This window comes from Dysidea avara, chromosome 2, assembly GCF_963678975.1.
Source record: "Dysidea avara chromosome 2, odDysAvar1.4, whole genome shotgun sequence".
Classification (NCBI taxonomy): Eukaryota; Metazoa; Porifera; class Demospongiae; order Dictyoceratida; family Dysideidae; genus Dysidea; species Dysidea avara.
In genome coordinates this window covers 20628102-20646033 of record NC_089273.1, presented here as the reverse complement: position 1 = coordinate 20646033, position 17932 = coordinate 20628102, and the positions used below count along the sequence as shown (strand labels likewise).

At 36.5% G+C, this 17932-nt stretch overlaps 1 long non-coding RNA gene across 3 annotated transcripts; it reads left to right on the top strand.

Moving 5' to 3' along the window:
• The first annotated feature begins 147 nt into the window (after positions 1 to 147).
• Positions 148 to 17029, top strand: LOC136246808 (uncharacterized). 3 transcript variants are annotated; one of them, XR_010696843.1, is made up of 8 exons: positions 1702 to 1909; positions 6441 to 6560; positions 11313 to 11397; positions 12351 to 12610; positions 12657 to 12779; positions 13259 to 13321; positions 13440 to 13501; positions 16780 to 17029. It is a non-coding gene; the product is annotated as an uncharacterized lncRNA (long non-coding RNA). The 3 variants fall into 3 exon arrangements; XR_010696844.1 differs by lacking the exons at positions 1702 to 1909; positions 6441 to 6560 and adding an exon at positions 148 to 267; XR_010696842.1 differs by lacking the exons at positions 1702 to 1909; positions 6441 to 6560 and having other exon boundaries at positions 10758 to 11397.
• Positions 17030 to 17932: the final 903 nt, after the last annotated feature.

The window sequence follows — 17932 nt, the reverse complement described above, 5'->3', positions numbered from 1 at the left end:
TTGGAGTTGCCAGATGATGAGCGCTTAATTTCTTTAAAAGTCCCGTGTCGATACATGCATTGATTGTTGAGTTACGGGCGTTGCAGATAGACAGACAGCTTATAATATAGATATGACGTATTTAATTAGTTGGACACGTGGTGGTAACATGGGTGTGTCCTGTGAAATTTGTGCTGCTTGACGATATCTGCGAAGGACAAACTATAGCCATTTGCAAGATTGGAACAGTTGGATTATTACTATTGGTGTTATCTAAAGGCATTTATGGTCAGACCATAGATAATACACTCCTGTACATATGGAATGTAATTAGTGGGAGAGACGTGGTTTTCCGTAATTAGATTGCACCATTATGGTTAGTCATTCTGATATTCATATCCAGTGGGATGCTAAAAAAGTCACCACTTCTAACTCTTTGTACTTTTGTTAATATGCCATCCTTATTCCTTCATGATAAGTTGTTCTAACTGGACAATTCAAGGCAATTAAAACAGAAGCCATAGTTTGCCACATGTCAAGTTAGCCAAAACAGAGCAGGAAAGCGATTTGATTGGGTAAGTTTGCACAATGCTAGAGTCCCCAGACCCTTCCTGTTTGCAAAGGGACAGCTGCACCAGACTATGCTCCCACCTGAAAATTTGGGATATTTAATTTGACCTTTTAAGCTGAGAAAGTGAATTAGTAAATTAGACAGTAATTATTTGTCATTGCATGTTAACCAAACTCTAACTTCAGCTATCATGTCATGATCATGAGCTGGCTAAGGGACAAAGCTTTAAAATAATGTTGCAGTATGGTTAGAGTAGAATTTCATGTCGTCTAGGGTACTATTTTCGGAATTGTAACATGTTTACAATTAAAATAGCTCAAATGGGCTCGTATATAATGCAATCAAATGACACAGCATTATATATATATATATAGTACATGTATAGCTACTGATTTTCAACTAGCCATGGCTGTTTTTGAGGTCAGGTCAGCTTTTTTTTTCTTTTTTTTAAAGGAATAAGAGAGGTTGATTTGTTAGAGTACATGACTACATTATTAGAGTACTTTAATTTGACTGCTGTATTGGAATATCTCAATTTTGAAAGTGGGTTCTCTCTAAAGGCTGGTTTTCATATTTAACTGTGTATGCACGCAAACCTGCTGCAAACAGCTGCGTCACTGTCTGTACCATAAGGCCTGCTAAATAGACTCTATAGCTCCACCCAATCTCCTGCCAATTGCATGTACAAAGTTAAAAGTGCTAGCCTCCTGTTCCTAATAGGAATAGCAAAAGCAATGCTATAAAGGTTACCTATTTGTTGTCATGTACCTGTTGTCAATTGTGATCATTGATTGTACTATTGCTTAGTTACTTTTGCACTAGTCTGCAAACTACATGCATGTATGCAGTATTACCTGTCATGCAGATGTATAAAACAGGTGTTGGTCATGCAGAGATTTCTAATCTGCACCTTGCCGCTTCCACATACTTGACAGCTGTGTTAGTAATATAGTTGTTAAACAGTGATAAGTATGGCTTGTAGGATACTGGTAAGGTATTGAATGAAAATGTATAGTGTAAATTCAAATTATTCAATCACGTATTGTACACTTTTGACTTGTAATACTGCACCCATTTGTTTAATCATTTTCACAAAACTTTAGCACTGTACTGTTTCTGTACTTATAGCTCACCCACTTTTCATCTACCTTCATAAATGTTTGGAGCATTCACAAGATTTTAATAATGACACTGTCACAGAAAATCCTGTACGAGATTTCAAATCTTTGAGATTCGGCAAGATTTCAGAACAAATGAAATTGGAATAGTTTAATCACGTCGTCCTTAGTATCCAGATATGTACGAAAGTTTTAATTTCCATCACTACTAGATTTACAAGAGTCGCGGACCACTCTTTAGGTTAGCACACATGATGCTTAAATTACAGAAGTATACGGAAATATACAGAACTTTGTGACAATTTTCAGATTTCAAAATGAGTGGAGATTTCAGAGATTTCAAAGAGGCTGTATGAGGATCAAAGGAGTTGCAGACCTCTTGGCAAGAACCCATATTGTAGATCTAATGTTTAATTAGTTTCAAAATCTTTTATTTTAAGGATTTAGAACAATGAACAAACAGCTAATTACTTCACTCTCCAAGAGCTATCCATAAGATTTATTAACAAAATGCTAGAAATTTACCTGTACGATCATCAAGTAGACAAGAGGATAGCCAATAAGTTTTCTGGCACCTTTTAACTGAACAAAAGAAAAGACAATTCAGGTGAATTTTTGTGCCGCTTGGTCTTGGCACAAATTCACCTGAATTGTCATTATTAAAATTTTTACCATTAACCTACCATCACAGCCATTTCTTGGCTGCCACCTTGGATTTCACATCTTTTTTCACCATAGCCTTTTTGAGGGCCGCACACTTTTTTACAGCTTGGTTGTTTTGGATTAGATTTCATTTCTTTTTGTATTTGTATACCCCAAAGCCGGCCTATGGACTTTTTCAACCTATCTTTTTTTCTTTACCACAGGAAGAAGAAAAGATGAAGTAGATGTACTTTAGATATTTTATCAGTAAATGTACAAATTATATATATAATACATATATTGATTACAGAAATATCCATGGTGATTTCTTTGTAACTGAACACTCTACAAGGTGACTTCTTCTAGATGCTCTCTCTACAGGGTAAATTGTTTGTAGCTGAACGATCTACATGGTGACTTCTTCTAGCTGATCTCTCTACAGGGTGTTTTGTTTGTAGCTGAATTCTGTACAGGTGATTTGTTTGCAGCTGAGCTCTTTGCAGAATGGTTTCTTTGTAGCTGAACTCTCTACAAGGTAACTTCTTCTAACTGATCTTTCTACAGGGCAATTTGTTTGTGGTAGAATTTTATACAGGGGGATTTCTTTGCAGCTGAACTCTCTACATGGTGGCTTCTTTGTAGCTGAACTCTCTAAAAGGTAACTTCTTCTAGCTGATCTCTAAAGGGTGATTTGTTTGTAGCTGAACGATCTACAAGGTAACTTCTTCTAGCTGACCTCTCTACAGGGTGATTTGTTTGTAGCTGAATTCTGTACAGGTGATTTGTTTGCAGCTGAGCTCTTTACAGAATAGTTTCTTTGTAGCTGAACTCTCTAAAAGATAACTTCTTCTAACTGATCTTTCTACAGGGTAATTTGTTTGTGGCTGAATTTTCTACAGGGTGATTTCTTTGCAGCTGAACTCTCTACATGGTGGTTTCTTTGTAGCTGAACTCTCTACAAGGTAATTTCTTCTAGCTGATCTCTCTACAGGGAGATTTGTTTGTAGCTGAATTCTGTAAAGGTGATTTGTTTGCAGCTGAGCTCTATAAAGAATGGTTTCTTTGTAGCTGAACTCTCTACAAGGTAACTTTTCTAGCTGATGTCTCTACAAGGTGACTAGTTTGTAGCTGAACTCTCTACATGGTGGTTTCTTTGTAACTTAACTTTCTACAAGGTGACTTCTTCTAGCTGATCTTTCTACAGGGTGATTTGTATGTAGCTGAACTCTCTATAGGGTGAATTGTTTGTAGCTGATCTCTCTACAGGGTGACTTGTTTGTAGCTGATCTCTATACAGGTTTCTTGTTTCTAGCTGATCTCTTGAATTCTCTTCAGGGTGACTGCTCTATTAGGATGACTGCTCTATTTTTTTTTTAATGACATAAGATAAAACAATACATAATAAACAAAAACAAATTATCTTAAATATGGGCCTCAGCAACCTGCACAGCAATCAGTGCCTCAGCAATGGGACAGCGCAAACTGGACCTGGCACCGCGAATGCACATAATTGCAGACCTCAACAAAGAGAAGCTCAATTTACATCTCAACCATCCCATCACTATTCCATAGGAAAGACTGTGCTTTGCACTCAAAAGGTTGGCCAATCTCTTATATAACTGAGTAGCAGCATCACCCATTCCACCAGTAGTAGTAAAAATTAAGGGAGTAAATGAGGCATTCTCTACTTCATGAACCCGTTGTTGGTATTTACGTCTCTTTTCCTTGTCATGACATCGGTATGCAGTTGTGTAGGGGTTGATTTGAGGGTGCACTAGGGTTAAAAATTCTGACATCAAAGTATGACCTCTCAAATCGTCCTCCCCAAAAATCATTAGCTGCAATGTCAAGCCTTGCGTTATCATCATGATTAGCTGTTTTGTATTGAAGGGTCTCACCAGAAAGAGGCTGAAGGTGGGGTTCAGTGACAACGTTGCTACAGACCTCGGAAATAAATTGGTAGTTAGATCACGCACTTCATTATGTCTCTGAGAAGGAAACCTGCCCTTTGGGCAAGACAGAGCATGTTCTATGGTAAAAGAGTGACTCTATTAGAGTATCTTGATCTCGCACTTGCTGCACCAAGTTGGATTTCGTGTTATAACTCCGTGGCTTTAAGTCTGATTCTTCTACACCATTGATGAGCCTTTCTAAGATGATTACTCCATCTGTACAACGATTTTCAAGGCATTACCCCAAGCGGTTTATCTGGTAGGCATGGCAAGCAGCCGTTTTTTTATTAGCTAATCTCGATTGCATAATTGTTACACACTGTTGGTTTTTTCGTTGTATCTTCCTGGTTTTTAGCTCAATTTCTTTCAAACCACAAAAGGTTTGAGGTTCAATAGTTAACCTATTCACCCACCGATTTTCAGCTTCTTCCCATACGCGGTTTACCCTGTAGGCATGACAACATATTGGTGTTATTTTTCGTGAATAATCGCTCATAACTCTTTGCCTGTTTATCGTATTCCAGCCAAAGTTGGTACCGAGATGCGCCTTTATACCCCCCTTCTGTGTGCCAAATGTCAAGGCAATCGGATATGGCGTTTGCATTTTATAGCAGTTTTTGTAAGTGTGCGACAGGAGGAAGAAAACTAAGAAGAAAAAAAAAGCCAAGAAACTAAGCCAATTTTTGAAGTCACATTTCTCGGGAACGCGTGATGCGATTTCGCTCAAATTTGGAATGTGGAGTGCTGAAGTTGGAGGGAGTGTCCACAGCAAAATCGTCTTGTTTCATCAAGGAAGCACAGAGCTACGGAGGTGTGAAAATTGCGTTTTCTTTCTTCCTGTCAATATACTCACGTGTGTTACGCGCCAGATTCTTGGGCCGCACAACACACTACCGTGTGTCAAGTTTAGTATGTGTAGCATTTCAGTGGCAAGTAGAGAAGAGAAAATACAAAATTGCAGGGCTATAAATTATTTTTATCTGAAACTTGTGGTTAAAGTGAAAGAGGACACCTATCAAGAAACACTTCAACTTTCAGCATGACAATCCTACCAAAAGTATTGCTTGAAAGGCCAAAGAAACCATCTACCTCCCCATAAATTTTCCCAGTGGGAGAGCATAATCATTAACTGGTGTATTTCTCAGAGAAATCCACTTCAATGATATTCTATTTGTCATACTGCTCCTATAAGCAGAGCTAGAAATTTCAATCAACTATCATTGATAAGGCATTATAATTCACCTATAGAATATATTTCACATTACACACAGCTTCATGCAAGAATTGTAATGAACATGCTCATAAAGGTTAGTTCTAGGATAGCCAGAGCTAGTGTACACTTATTACATAATTGTGCAAAGTATTGCTCATTAGAATTAGTGAGTTAAACACTCTTCAAGCTAAAAAACCATTACTTGATGAAGAAATATACATCGATGAGATAGGTGGAGACAATAGCCAAGCAGACATTCTATGGTGGATATGGGTGCATACATACATAACACTATGAATGGGATAAATCATGAAGAAACCAGCTGCATTTGTAATGGATTATACTGCAAATAAACAATAGAATGGAGTGTATGACATCCTTATAATATAAACAGTCAGTTGGGATTCCACTATTTGTTCAAGGTGGATATGACTTTGCTGCATAATACCATGTTGCCTCAAATTATTGGCCTTGATTTTTTTTTTCAAGTGACCTTGCCAAGACCACTTAATGGGACCAGCAACTATATATACAAGACTGGTATTTGCATACAAGACCAGCTATCTTGCAATCAACTTCATACCTTCTCCTTAATGTATTCCACACCTTTTAACAAAAGATACAAGTTTAATATGAAGGCCATAAAATTTTACTTTGTTATTAACTTTGTAGTTTGCGGCACAGTGCAGAGTTGTTATGTACTCATATGACGCATGCTGTATATAATTTGAGGAAATATATGGCAATTCTACTGTTGTTATTATTCTTATCTAACAATAACAACATAACCTATATAACTTCTTATACTTTTTTAGATATATGCTTACTAAGTAGTTCTGTGTATTGTACGGTTATTGTGATGGGATTTGGCAATATGGACAGTGGTTGCTAAAAATTTAACCATTAATGGTTACATTTGGTAATGTCATGATTTTTGTAATAATCATTGCATTTCATTGTTCTAGACTTCATGGACTACTTCATATACAATTCTTAATGCCACTTGTGCTATTAATGATAACAATATAAGCTGTAGAGTGCTCAATGTCAGTACTGAAGTTCAAGCACTTACTAGTGCATTGTTTGTAAGTTGCCACTACATAATAATAATTATAAATATGTTTAATACTGTTCTGTTCTTGCTGTAATTGTGGCTTTAAATGCAAACAACATGACCATTTTGTGTAGCTGGTATAAATCGCTACTTTATTTGTTAACCAAATTGCAGGTGGCCTATGTTCAGAGTTTCTTGCACAGGTATAATTATTGTGTTTGTAGCAGTACTTAAATGTGCCCCTGTTTTATTTATACAAACCCAGTGATGTAATGTGTGTATGTACATACTGTATGTATAGGGTGTATATGCTACGGGGGGGGGGGGGGGTTCTGAGGTCTACAGAAACCGGTCCAGTGTATTCAAGCATATATAATTTGCAAAAGCACAGCTGAGATGCTTAGATCGAGATACTCTAATAGAACAGTCAATCACTCTAATAAAGCAGTCATATTATTAGAGAAGCAGTATAGCATGCTAAATAAAGATTTTTTTTGGTCTTCACCAAAAATCTAGCTATGCTCCTGATCAGAAACGAGTCACCACAGCCGCCTATGATGCTTGTATGAATGCATGCTTGTATTTTTGTGTGTGTGTATGTATGTATGTATGTGTGTATGTATGTATGTATGTACGTACATATGTACGTACGTACACACACATGAGCAGGGGCGATTCTAGAGATTTTGCTGAGTGGTTTCCAAAAAAATTATGGACCATAGTGTATGATTTGCACACTGATAATCAGGTGATTTAAGGGTGGCACACTGGAGTCACCGCACAGTGCGCAAAGTGCACTCAGCGAAATGCAAAGCATGAGCCCTCTAGGGGGGTCTGGGGGCATGCCCCCCTAGGGAAATTTAAAAAAAATTATGATAGTTGAGATTGAATCTGAATGCATTTTCAGGAATCTCACTATGCTCACAAAGTGTAAAAAATTCTATTCAATCTGAATAAAACAACTTATTTTCTTATAAGAGATACATGTACAACAGAGGTAGTAAAGTACCGTAGCTACACAAAAATATAAAAGTAAAAATTATTAATCTTCTCCATTTTCATGCACCCGGAATGTTTTGTAGCAAAGATAGTTATCACTTTGTCAATGTCAATGTCTATTATGGCGATGGATGTTCATCAGTGCTAAGCCAATGAAGCCAAGCATAAACAAAGGATTGTTTTTCCCCATATTTGTGTGTGATGGAAAGCAAGTACCTTTAGTTGGCTTAAAATGATTGGTAATTGCATTCAGCCGCTTGTGATCACTTAACCTTTTACCAACATATGAACTAAAATCATTTGGTCTAGTAGGGTTTATAAGGTGGTGCAGTAGAATAGTACTTGAACAGTCTTAAGAATTAATGCAGTCCTTGTTTGCACCTATGTCTTCAATTGTCGCTTCATTAGATACTTCAATTATGTCTTCATCAGAACTGTCATCTGAATCTATGATCACACAAACAATCTCTTCTTCATATTCTCCTGACTGCCCTCACAAACATCAGAACCTACAAACATGCACAAGATTAACTGCTAGCACTATATCCTATAGCGTAATAATGTAAACACCTCATTCTTGGTTGTTTGCAATACTAAGCACGACTACGTAGTTGGTACTTGCTAACGCTGAGGTTGAGCATTTGAACACACTACTCCAATTAGCTAGCAGCATTTGATAACTCACAATTCTTTATAATGAGCTGCATCTAGCTATATTTAATGAAGTCACTAGCCTTGCTATTAAAAAAAAACATTCTTTCACAAAGCCGCACTGTATAATTGTAATTGCTATTTCACTAGGCATAGGGACTCACGCATGGATATCCATGCAAAGGGTAGCTACTGCAGTGGCAGAGGAAGTAGTTGATATGAGGGGGGCTGACCAGGAGCGGATAAATGAAAAAAAAAGGTCACAGCCAGCTGACAATAGCTGCCCACCTCACCAGCTACACATTTATAGCTGATAAACTATATAAAAATCCTTACATGGCTCACTAAACACTTTTCTAATACTGTGACTACTTTATAGAGTGACTGCTCTATTAGAGTATTTCGATCTTTACAAAGGTTTTCAGCCCCACTCCAAGAAGGATAATTTCGGCGTGACCCCCTCAACAGACCGAGGGGGTGTTCAGCCCCCTAGCCCCTCCCCCCTTTCCGCCGTCTATGAGCTACTGTCTAGCTCTCCTAGACAAGTAATATACACAGATCACTTACCTATCCTCAGTCAGGCTTTTTGAGCTTCTGTATTCGCCAAACTGCTTCTCATCTTCTTCTAACAGTTCTGCCACGTGGCACATGGAGTAAAATCAAATGTTGCGTGGTATGCTTTAATTACAATAATCATAAAAATTCTGAGTGGTTTCCGGAAACCCCAGAAACCCCCCTAAAACCGCGCCTGCACATGAGTATATATTATATGGATTGTTATACTACTGTATGTATGTTTGTTTCACCAATTCATATATGTTTCATTTCGTATAGAGAGTCATTGGGCTTGTTAATGTCACTGGATGTTTTTATGAGCGATTTGGTCTGATTGCATAAGTTGTATGATGGTTAACGCATAAATCCATTTATATAATTTCTAAAAGCACTGATGTTAAATCATATTGTCTGTAATTTCCACAGTGAGTGCAAGATTGCAAATTTGGTTGGGAATTGTTTTGCTAAAATTCAAAATTTGGCCTTCGGTGTAGCTTCTCTTGATTTTATCACTGGATTTGATGTTAGATGCAATGTTGTTTCTCACACTGTACTTAGTTTACACTGTACTTAGTTTGTAAAGCTGTATAACAGGTAACACAAAAAGCTGATAATGAAATGAATAGCCATTTTGCTTATAATTGCAGCATGTATTAATTCAGTTGCATACTTATAATAATTATACCTGGGGCCATTTTTTACTTTGATGTGGTAGAACATACTGGTGTATTTTCAATAACTTTGCACGAGCAAGGAAAACTTTGCACTTTACTTTCCAAAAGGTTCAGTTGTGCTGTACAGTGGTTCAGTTGTGCTGTACAGTACTTCATAGCTAGGCTTACCAACTGTACTGAAACTTCAATTGTTACTGCTGCTTATGTGTACGGAAAATACCGAGCATTAGAAGGGCATGTTTAGAGACCAATATAGCACAAGGCAAAACTGAGTGCTGTATTATTCTCAAGGCACACCCAAGTTCTATAGTGAATTTTCATGCACCCAACATAAAAAGTGCTCTAAGTATTATAAATGGTGTTTTCTGAGTTTTCTTGTTTAAGGTGTGTTTCTTAAAGTACTCAAATTACCTTAATTTTACCCATCAGACTATCAGTAAGTATTTGTTTGCAAGGATTATTTGTTGCTGTATCATGGGTTCTCATATAAAAATGGAAGGGTGGGAGGGACCCTGCCAAATCAAACCAGAGCAGATCAAACCGATCACATGGTCTGCAATTACTCTAAGCTGTCAGAGCTCTGTGAGGGCTTTAAAATTACCTACACAATCCCATCTCCTGAAAGCAGACCTGATAAATTTAAGCCTGAGATTTGTTAGCCAGTTAGTTTAGCCATCTCATTTTGTTATTATGTTTTTATGGCATGTTAAGTCACGTATTGTCACCATCTGAGTTATGTATGAGTAAGTTCCTAGTAACTTAAGCATGTTAACATAATTAGACACGAAACCAGCAACTACTGATATACAGGCAGGCAACATTTAGAGCTAGAGAGATCACACATTGTATCAGCACAATAGCAGGCTGTTCATGCAGTTGTGTTTTCCATCCAAACACATTTGCCAAATGGTTATATTATTGTTCTGTGGTCACTGATATTGTACAATAAAATATGACATGGTGAGATAGTACTAGTAGTAAACAAAATAAGGTCTGGCAAACTGGTCTTGTCATCCTGTGGATTTGATTATTTTATCATGGAATTGAAACTATAGAACACAGTGCATACATTGTTCAAGTGATCTGCTTTTGCTGACTTTCTTTTACAGGTGGTGCAGAGCTCTGTGGAGTTCGCTGTCCTAGCCCTTAACTTGGCCTAATACACTCCTCTTTTGATTTGACAACAAAAGAGCAGGCATGTGCAGTTTGGCTTCACTACAAGTTTGGGAAACTACAGTAAAGGAGTATACAGACTTTGCACTTTGATAGCTTTCATAAAGTATTTTGATTAGGCATAATTAATAACTGAGTTTAAAATGGTTCAAACTAGGGTGAAAAAGGTTGTGAAATAGCCAAGAAATGGTTGTAATGGTATCAATGTCAATCATTTTACAAAAGCCAATGACAGTGTTGTCATTAACATCATTGCAGATTGGCCGATGCCTTTAATATCACAACTTTTTTTTACCTTAGCTATTTTAGAGACCACACCTTTTTCACAGCATGGCTGTATTTATTGTGTATATTGCTTGTGCTGAACATTGCTGCCTCCTCTTCTGACACTTTACAAAACTCCTGCAGCTGGTTTTGGGGACTGTCTTGCTTTTTATTCCACAGGAATAACAAAGAAACTTTTGGTATTTAAATTTAATATTTTACACTAATTTTACAATTAAACCAATTGTCTATACACTTGACAAGCAAACTTTTGTTCTTGACATAGAACAAAAGTTAGACATAGTTATCTTCTAGTTCTAGTTATCTTCTAGTTTGACATAGTTATCTTCTATTCTAGTTTGACTAAGTTCTTGACATCTCCTTTTTGACATAGTTATGTATTGCATAGCAAATTATTACATATCTCTGAGTAATACAACTATTATGTACAGTTTGTATACCTGTAGTGCTGATGTGGTGGATGTTATGGAAGAACATACTGCTGAAAGCCTACTGACAACATGCAGTATTAGTGACCCAGGACGCTGTAAGGTAATTGACACTTTAGCTATACATCACAGAAAATTCATACATTGAGCTACACAGAAGTAATGACAATATCTCACAAGGACAAATGGATTAAGGGTAATAGAATGGTGAGGGAGAATAGTGAAATGGTGGAACATTAGATAAAGTCACTTTGTGGTTATAGCTTAACTTTATTTATAGCTTTACTCTTGATTCTGGGGTTTAATAGAAACATCAATTCAAACACTACATAGGATTTCACATAACCAAGATAAAAAATGGGAGTTGGTTTAAGAGCAAGCCATTAACAGTTAATAACTTGTCACACTACGAATGTTACTACTGAGTGTCATTACACTTGGGGAAGTTGGCCCAATCCTGATTACCCACAACTATACACGGACTTGGTCATAGATACAGGGGATAGCCAGTGGAGCACCTATATGCAGACTTGACCATTTGACTAAACAGATCAGAAGAAACTGCTAAAACAAGGGAGGTAATTAGTCTGTTAATCAAAACCCGTAATGCCAGTGCCACTTGCAAGACCACTTTAGAACTGCTCCATCAACCAGTACTGATTGGGTTGTATTTATTGTGGTTTAAACATTACAGCCTGTAGATGTAAGTGGAGCAGAAATGTTATGCATTTATCCTAGGATGATGTCTGGATTCATTGGAATGCAATGATGGATTGAAACAGTGGATTTAGTGTGGTAGAATGAAGTAGTGCATTAATTTATCTCATTTAGTGATTTTCTCTTTACAAAGACCACCTCCTTTGAAAGACCACATCAAGTTTTATGCCTACAAATATAAGGAAATTTTAGCATGCCTACATAAGGAAAAATTAGGAACTTTAAGTTCGATTACAGATCATAGCAAAAGTAGGAGGTTACCTACACTATATTACACTGTCATTTCATACTTGATATTGTGATTATTTGATTCATGGTTTGCTTATATTAAACACACAGATATCTAATGGTACTGCCAACATCACCAACAACAAAAACAATTCTAACGGCAACAACGACATCATCAACAGCAATGAAGAGAAGTGTGATACTGCAACTTCTAATTTAGCAGCTAATACTGCATGTAATTCTGCAAGAATTGCAGTTGTGACAGCATTCTAAAATGATCAAACTCCACCTGAAAGCTTTTTGAATAGATTTTGTAGTACACAATGTAAGAATTTGTTGTCTATACTGCAGTAAGAGAGTGTGGAACTCCTGTAAGTTAATCTTATGTTGTGTATTGTTGTTTTATGTTCATTACAGGATAGCATAAGAGTAGAAAATGCAGTTATTTCCATCTCTTGTGCTGCCAGCAATGGAATATGTGATAGCTGTGCACTACTTAATGCAAACTCCCAGATTAATGCAGTTGCCAATGCCTTGCAAGTACGTAAAAGATAGGTTTTGTAACATAAACTGTGCTTTAAGTACAGGCCTTTGCTATTCATATGGCAGTCACAAAATTAAAATAAAAACTTAGACATAAGGTCCCAAATGAAAATAAAAGTTCAGCACTTGAGAGGATTGATCCCCTAGAGTTCTATCACTATTCTATTTCACTACTAGCTACCACTTCCCCTTAATTTTTACTTTATACATGAGAACCAATAAAAACCTATAATTAGCCAGCTACATACACCCAGGTGAAGATGAAATCAAAGCTGAATCCAACAATGTCTTTCACTGTTTGTATGAAGGTGAGTTCAAGGTGAGCTAAAGTTGGCCCCGTGCCTTCCAACCTCGCTGTATAAATATTTTAAAAGTATTGTATATGGCAGTGTTGTATGAATAGCCACTCCGTTAAGTATACATGTGTTTTGTTGGTACTGTATACCTTCATAGAAATGAAATTTATCTGTCTTCAGCCTTCAGGTGGCCAATGCTCAGACTTTATTGATGCTGGAACCTGTACTGAACTTTGTTCTACGGTAAGTGTGAGTGTAATGTGCACATTAAATGTAATAACAGCTTGTTAACAAAGCAATGTTTGTTATCATAATTGGCCTGGTATTACATATTATGCATCAGTTTTATCTCTTTGTGTAGCAAATCAACAGATTAGCCCAAGCTAGTGGATGCTGCTTTTATGAGATGTATGAATTGATCCTGTAAGTTTTTGTTTTTTATCTCCTTTAGTTGCCAGTTACTTTTAGTTTCGTGGACACATCTTTTTTTGTATAGCCAAGCCGTTTTTTTTTTTGTATGAGGTAGCTATTACTGTATTGTATCATAAATCAGATAACACTCTGGCTTTTCTAGACATAACCATAGTGTCTATAATCTATGACATAACATGTGGCACACAATTCATCAATAAGACTGTCTCTAAACAACAATTTAGACATTAAAAGGTCTTTGTTAGAAGTGATATTTATAGAGAGGTGACCACTAATTGAAATTACATAAGTACTGTTCCATCCCACCATTCCATTCCAGTCCACCATTCCAGTCCACTGAATCCAGATACCCCTCAAGTTTAAGTTGAATGCAGTGGAAGTTCCATATCTCAGCCTTTGTGGCTTATTTAGCATGTGTTAGACTAGAAGTTAAGAATAATGTTTCCATTACAGTAGGTCTTTGGTTTTATTAAATAGTGTTTCACATTAGGTCCCTAGTGGGATAGTACGTAATGTCCATTACTTATAATCAAAAGTAAAGTTTGCCATGTACTCTGCAATTCTTTTTATGTGGTAATTACGCTAAGGTACACAATTAACTAATTATTGTTTGTGACAAAGTGTATGCTATTGTGCTTTTAAATGTTTTGTGCAACTGGTGGTATTGACACAACACGTTCAGCTGGAAGTCTTCTTACAGCATGCAGCATTTCAGACCCAGGTCGTTGTCAGGTAATATTCTATCTGTAATATGTAGGCGTATTTTCTGTATCATGATGAAAATATAGTCTAACCTAAATTTAACGGTAAATTCACAAGTAGGCTTACATCAATTATGCAAATAATTATAATAATAGGCCAGAAAACTATCAAGCATTTTGCCAGCATAATAGGGATGTTTTAGATATTTTACATTTCTGCACATGCCAAAAAGGACTGCAAATAATTTAACGAACAATACTGCGCATTACAAATACATTAAAAATGCATGTAACATGTTACTCAGTTGATTATTTACATCTTATTCCAGTCATTTACTCTGATAGAATACACTCTAACAAAACAGTCAACTCTAACTTGATAATTTAAATTGTAATTTTTGATCAAAAAAATTATGCATGTTTAGAAAGCATAATCAGGTGCTATCACAGAGCTTATGATAAGAAATTTTTGTTGTCCTGCCACAATGTCCTGACGAATCAGAATTGGCCAGACAGTTACCTAAATTGACTGGACATGTGGAAGATTATTAGTATGGCCTTAGTTGCGTCCACTATAGCATAGCAGAAGGACCTTATATTGCTATTATGTCACATGCCTTGATGCAGCTGTTATGTGTTTACAGTACACCAGAGGGTTGGCATTGGTACATTTGTGGTCACTCCCTTGGGTTGTAAGAATGTATACTATCTTCTAGCAACCAAGTAACTGTTATTACTAATAGAATCAACAGACATTCCAGCTCAGCCCTTAGGCTCCCTCCTTATGCTTTGAAGAGACACTGTGTCTGGATAAATTACATTATGATCAGACATCTATGTAATGTGACCGGATTTTGTCCAGTATCTGGATGTTATTATAAGCTCTACTATCAAACAATCCATGGAGAACATTTTATTGAGAGTTTGTAGTGAACTTTATTCTCTATGTACATACTGTAGATAGTGTTAAGGTCTTAAAGACCATTCATTCATTTTGTTGCAGGGCTTTCTGTTTGTAAAGTTGCCTCTATAACAATGTATAGCTGTTTGTTACTAAACATGGAAATCGCTTAATCATACAGAACTACTTTATTAGGAACTGTGGAGGTTTGCACATATCACAAAAAATTATTGATCCAAAATCAGTCTCACAATACCTTCACAGTACTTTGGAATGTCTCCAAAATTTTAAATTTTTATTCAGTGGGTTGCTGACTAACTGACTGATGCCTGTAACTTCAGACAAGCATAAATCAATAATGGTAAGGCTATGGACTTGAGTTTTCAATGTTAGATGTCACTTCAGCCTGACAGGTGCCTTTGGCATTATGTACAATTCATGCTTACCTTTGTCCTCCTTTGTGTTCACTGACAGCACAAGGTGTCGATTCAGTAGTGCATCATGGCTTTCTTGCCTGTGGATGGCTATTGTGTTTAACAGGAATTGTCCATATTTTCCGTAGTGACTGGATTGATTGTAGAGATACTTCTCATACGTTCTTCATTTGTAATTGACTGAACATAGCTGAAAATGAAGTGGCCTCTTTACAAGTAACTGATGGTTGGGACACACATTTAGACACAATATTACTCTATCTTTTGATGCAGTTTGTGTGGGTTCGCCAATCATAATAATGATGCAAAAAGTAGGCACTAGGAATTTTAAGTTCCATTAGGGATCCTAGAAATTAGCAAATAATCAATTTCCAACAATGCTTCACTGTAAAATCTTTACCATTTAGGCCGTTAGAAATGGAAATTGTAGTAGCTTTAATCATATCAATATTATTTTAGAGGCATGAAGATGTTGATGTAGCAGTTGCAGTAAAGAGAGGTAAAATGAGCATCTTTATACTACAAGTATTACAATAAGTATTATATGCAAGTATAAGAAAAAAGTAAGAATTTTTTATTCTTGAATAGGGCTCATAGAGAAAATTAGGGAAACAAGGGAGGTCACCTACACCTGCAGATATACTAGTGAGCATTTAAATGTCCACTCAGTCTATCTGCATGACTGAATTAGGGATTAAATCTCCACTAGTATATCTGCAGGTGTAGGCAACCTCCCGGCCAGGCAAGTGGGTGTGTGGGCAGACGGACGGACAAGCGGGCATGTAGGCAAGTAGTTAGTCAGTCAGAAAATTCCTCAATAAAAGATTTATAATTAAAATTTTGTAGCAATCTATTGGAAGCATTTAGGGTCATACTGAAGGCACTTTTGGGATTGGTTATTATACTGGTTTTTGGGTGATATTTTTGGCCAGAAAAGCCCAAACCTCCATAATCCCTACTACCGTACTGTATGATGAGTGTTTAAGTAAAATTGGTTTCAGGTTTTCTCAGTTTGCGTTTCTCAGAATTACAGTCAGCAGTAAACAATACTTGGCAGTAGCTCAGCAAGTGGTGTGGTATTAAGGCACTTATGGTTCCACAAGATGCTTGGACCTGTCATGTGTATGTACCAACCATATATATATATTCTATGTGCACTCTTGTGATGGTTCAATGCATGTGAAAGGTTCAAGTTTTGCTGTTCTTATTTATAACAAGTTAATGTCTCTACAGCCACTAGGTGTAAGTGGTGGACCTGGAGGTGATGGTGCTGCTGAAACATTGAAGACCTACAGTATTGTGGGCCTGCTGCTGGTCACTCTGGTCATTATGATGCTGTGATGCAGGTTGACTAAGTGAATTGCTTTTATTTATGGACAGTTATGTATTACACAATTATTTAAGCTACAGCAATACTTTTTGCTTTGTTTTTTTTACCTATAATTGCATATTGTAGAGTATTCATATTTTATAAATATACTATATTAACAATACTTGTGCATGGCTAATAAAATTGTACACACTCAGTGCATTATGCTAGCTAGTGGTCTATGCATGCTGATATAGTACTGAAACATCATCAACTCCAAAAGATATCTGGAATGAAAGTGCTAATTTTTTTGCCAACTGTTATTGGAAAACTATAGCTAATAGTCAATAATGATAACATGAGCTTCAGTTTGTGTAAGACTATGTCTATTATAGTAACAGAATTAGAAAGCAAAATTGGTGTACTACATTAAAATAAATTATAAGTCCATAGTATCTTGATCTTTGTTCTGTACCACAATAATTAATATGCCATTTACGGTAAAGATGTGTTTCCTGTGAATAACATTGAGGTCTTATCTTTATCACACAGCTCTTTGGTTAACAAATCATGTGAATAGGTTCAATACAAACTTTCACTGTGCTTCATAGTTCTTTTCTATTGTGTTTTATAAAGAGATTTGTGTATATTTACAACCTCTCCAATCTTTCCAGTGCATTAGTACGGTTACTATAGAGAATGTTCCGGTGTCCTTTACAATTCCTCCTGTCCTTGAAAGCAGGTCAGCTATAGACTTGATAAGTTTAAGGCAAGACCAATGTGAAATATAGGTAATGTAGCAATATTGTGCCGATGTTATATGACAGGAAAAAAGAAGTTATACTCAAGAATAGTTCTGGGGGAAGCATCTGTTTCTCTAGGCTGCAGTATTTGTACTGGGTGTTGTAAACTCTATGAGTTGTATTGAGCTCTATTAAAGAGATTACTATGTTAATTGTTCATAATTCTTATAGTAACTGTCAATTTGCTAAGTTTGGTTTACTGGCCCAATAAATTACCAATGACATTGGTAAATCAACTAGGAGTTCAAGGAGGCTCAACTGCTTATATTATTGC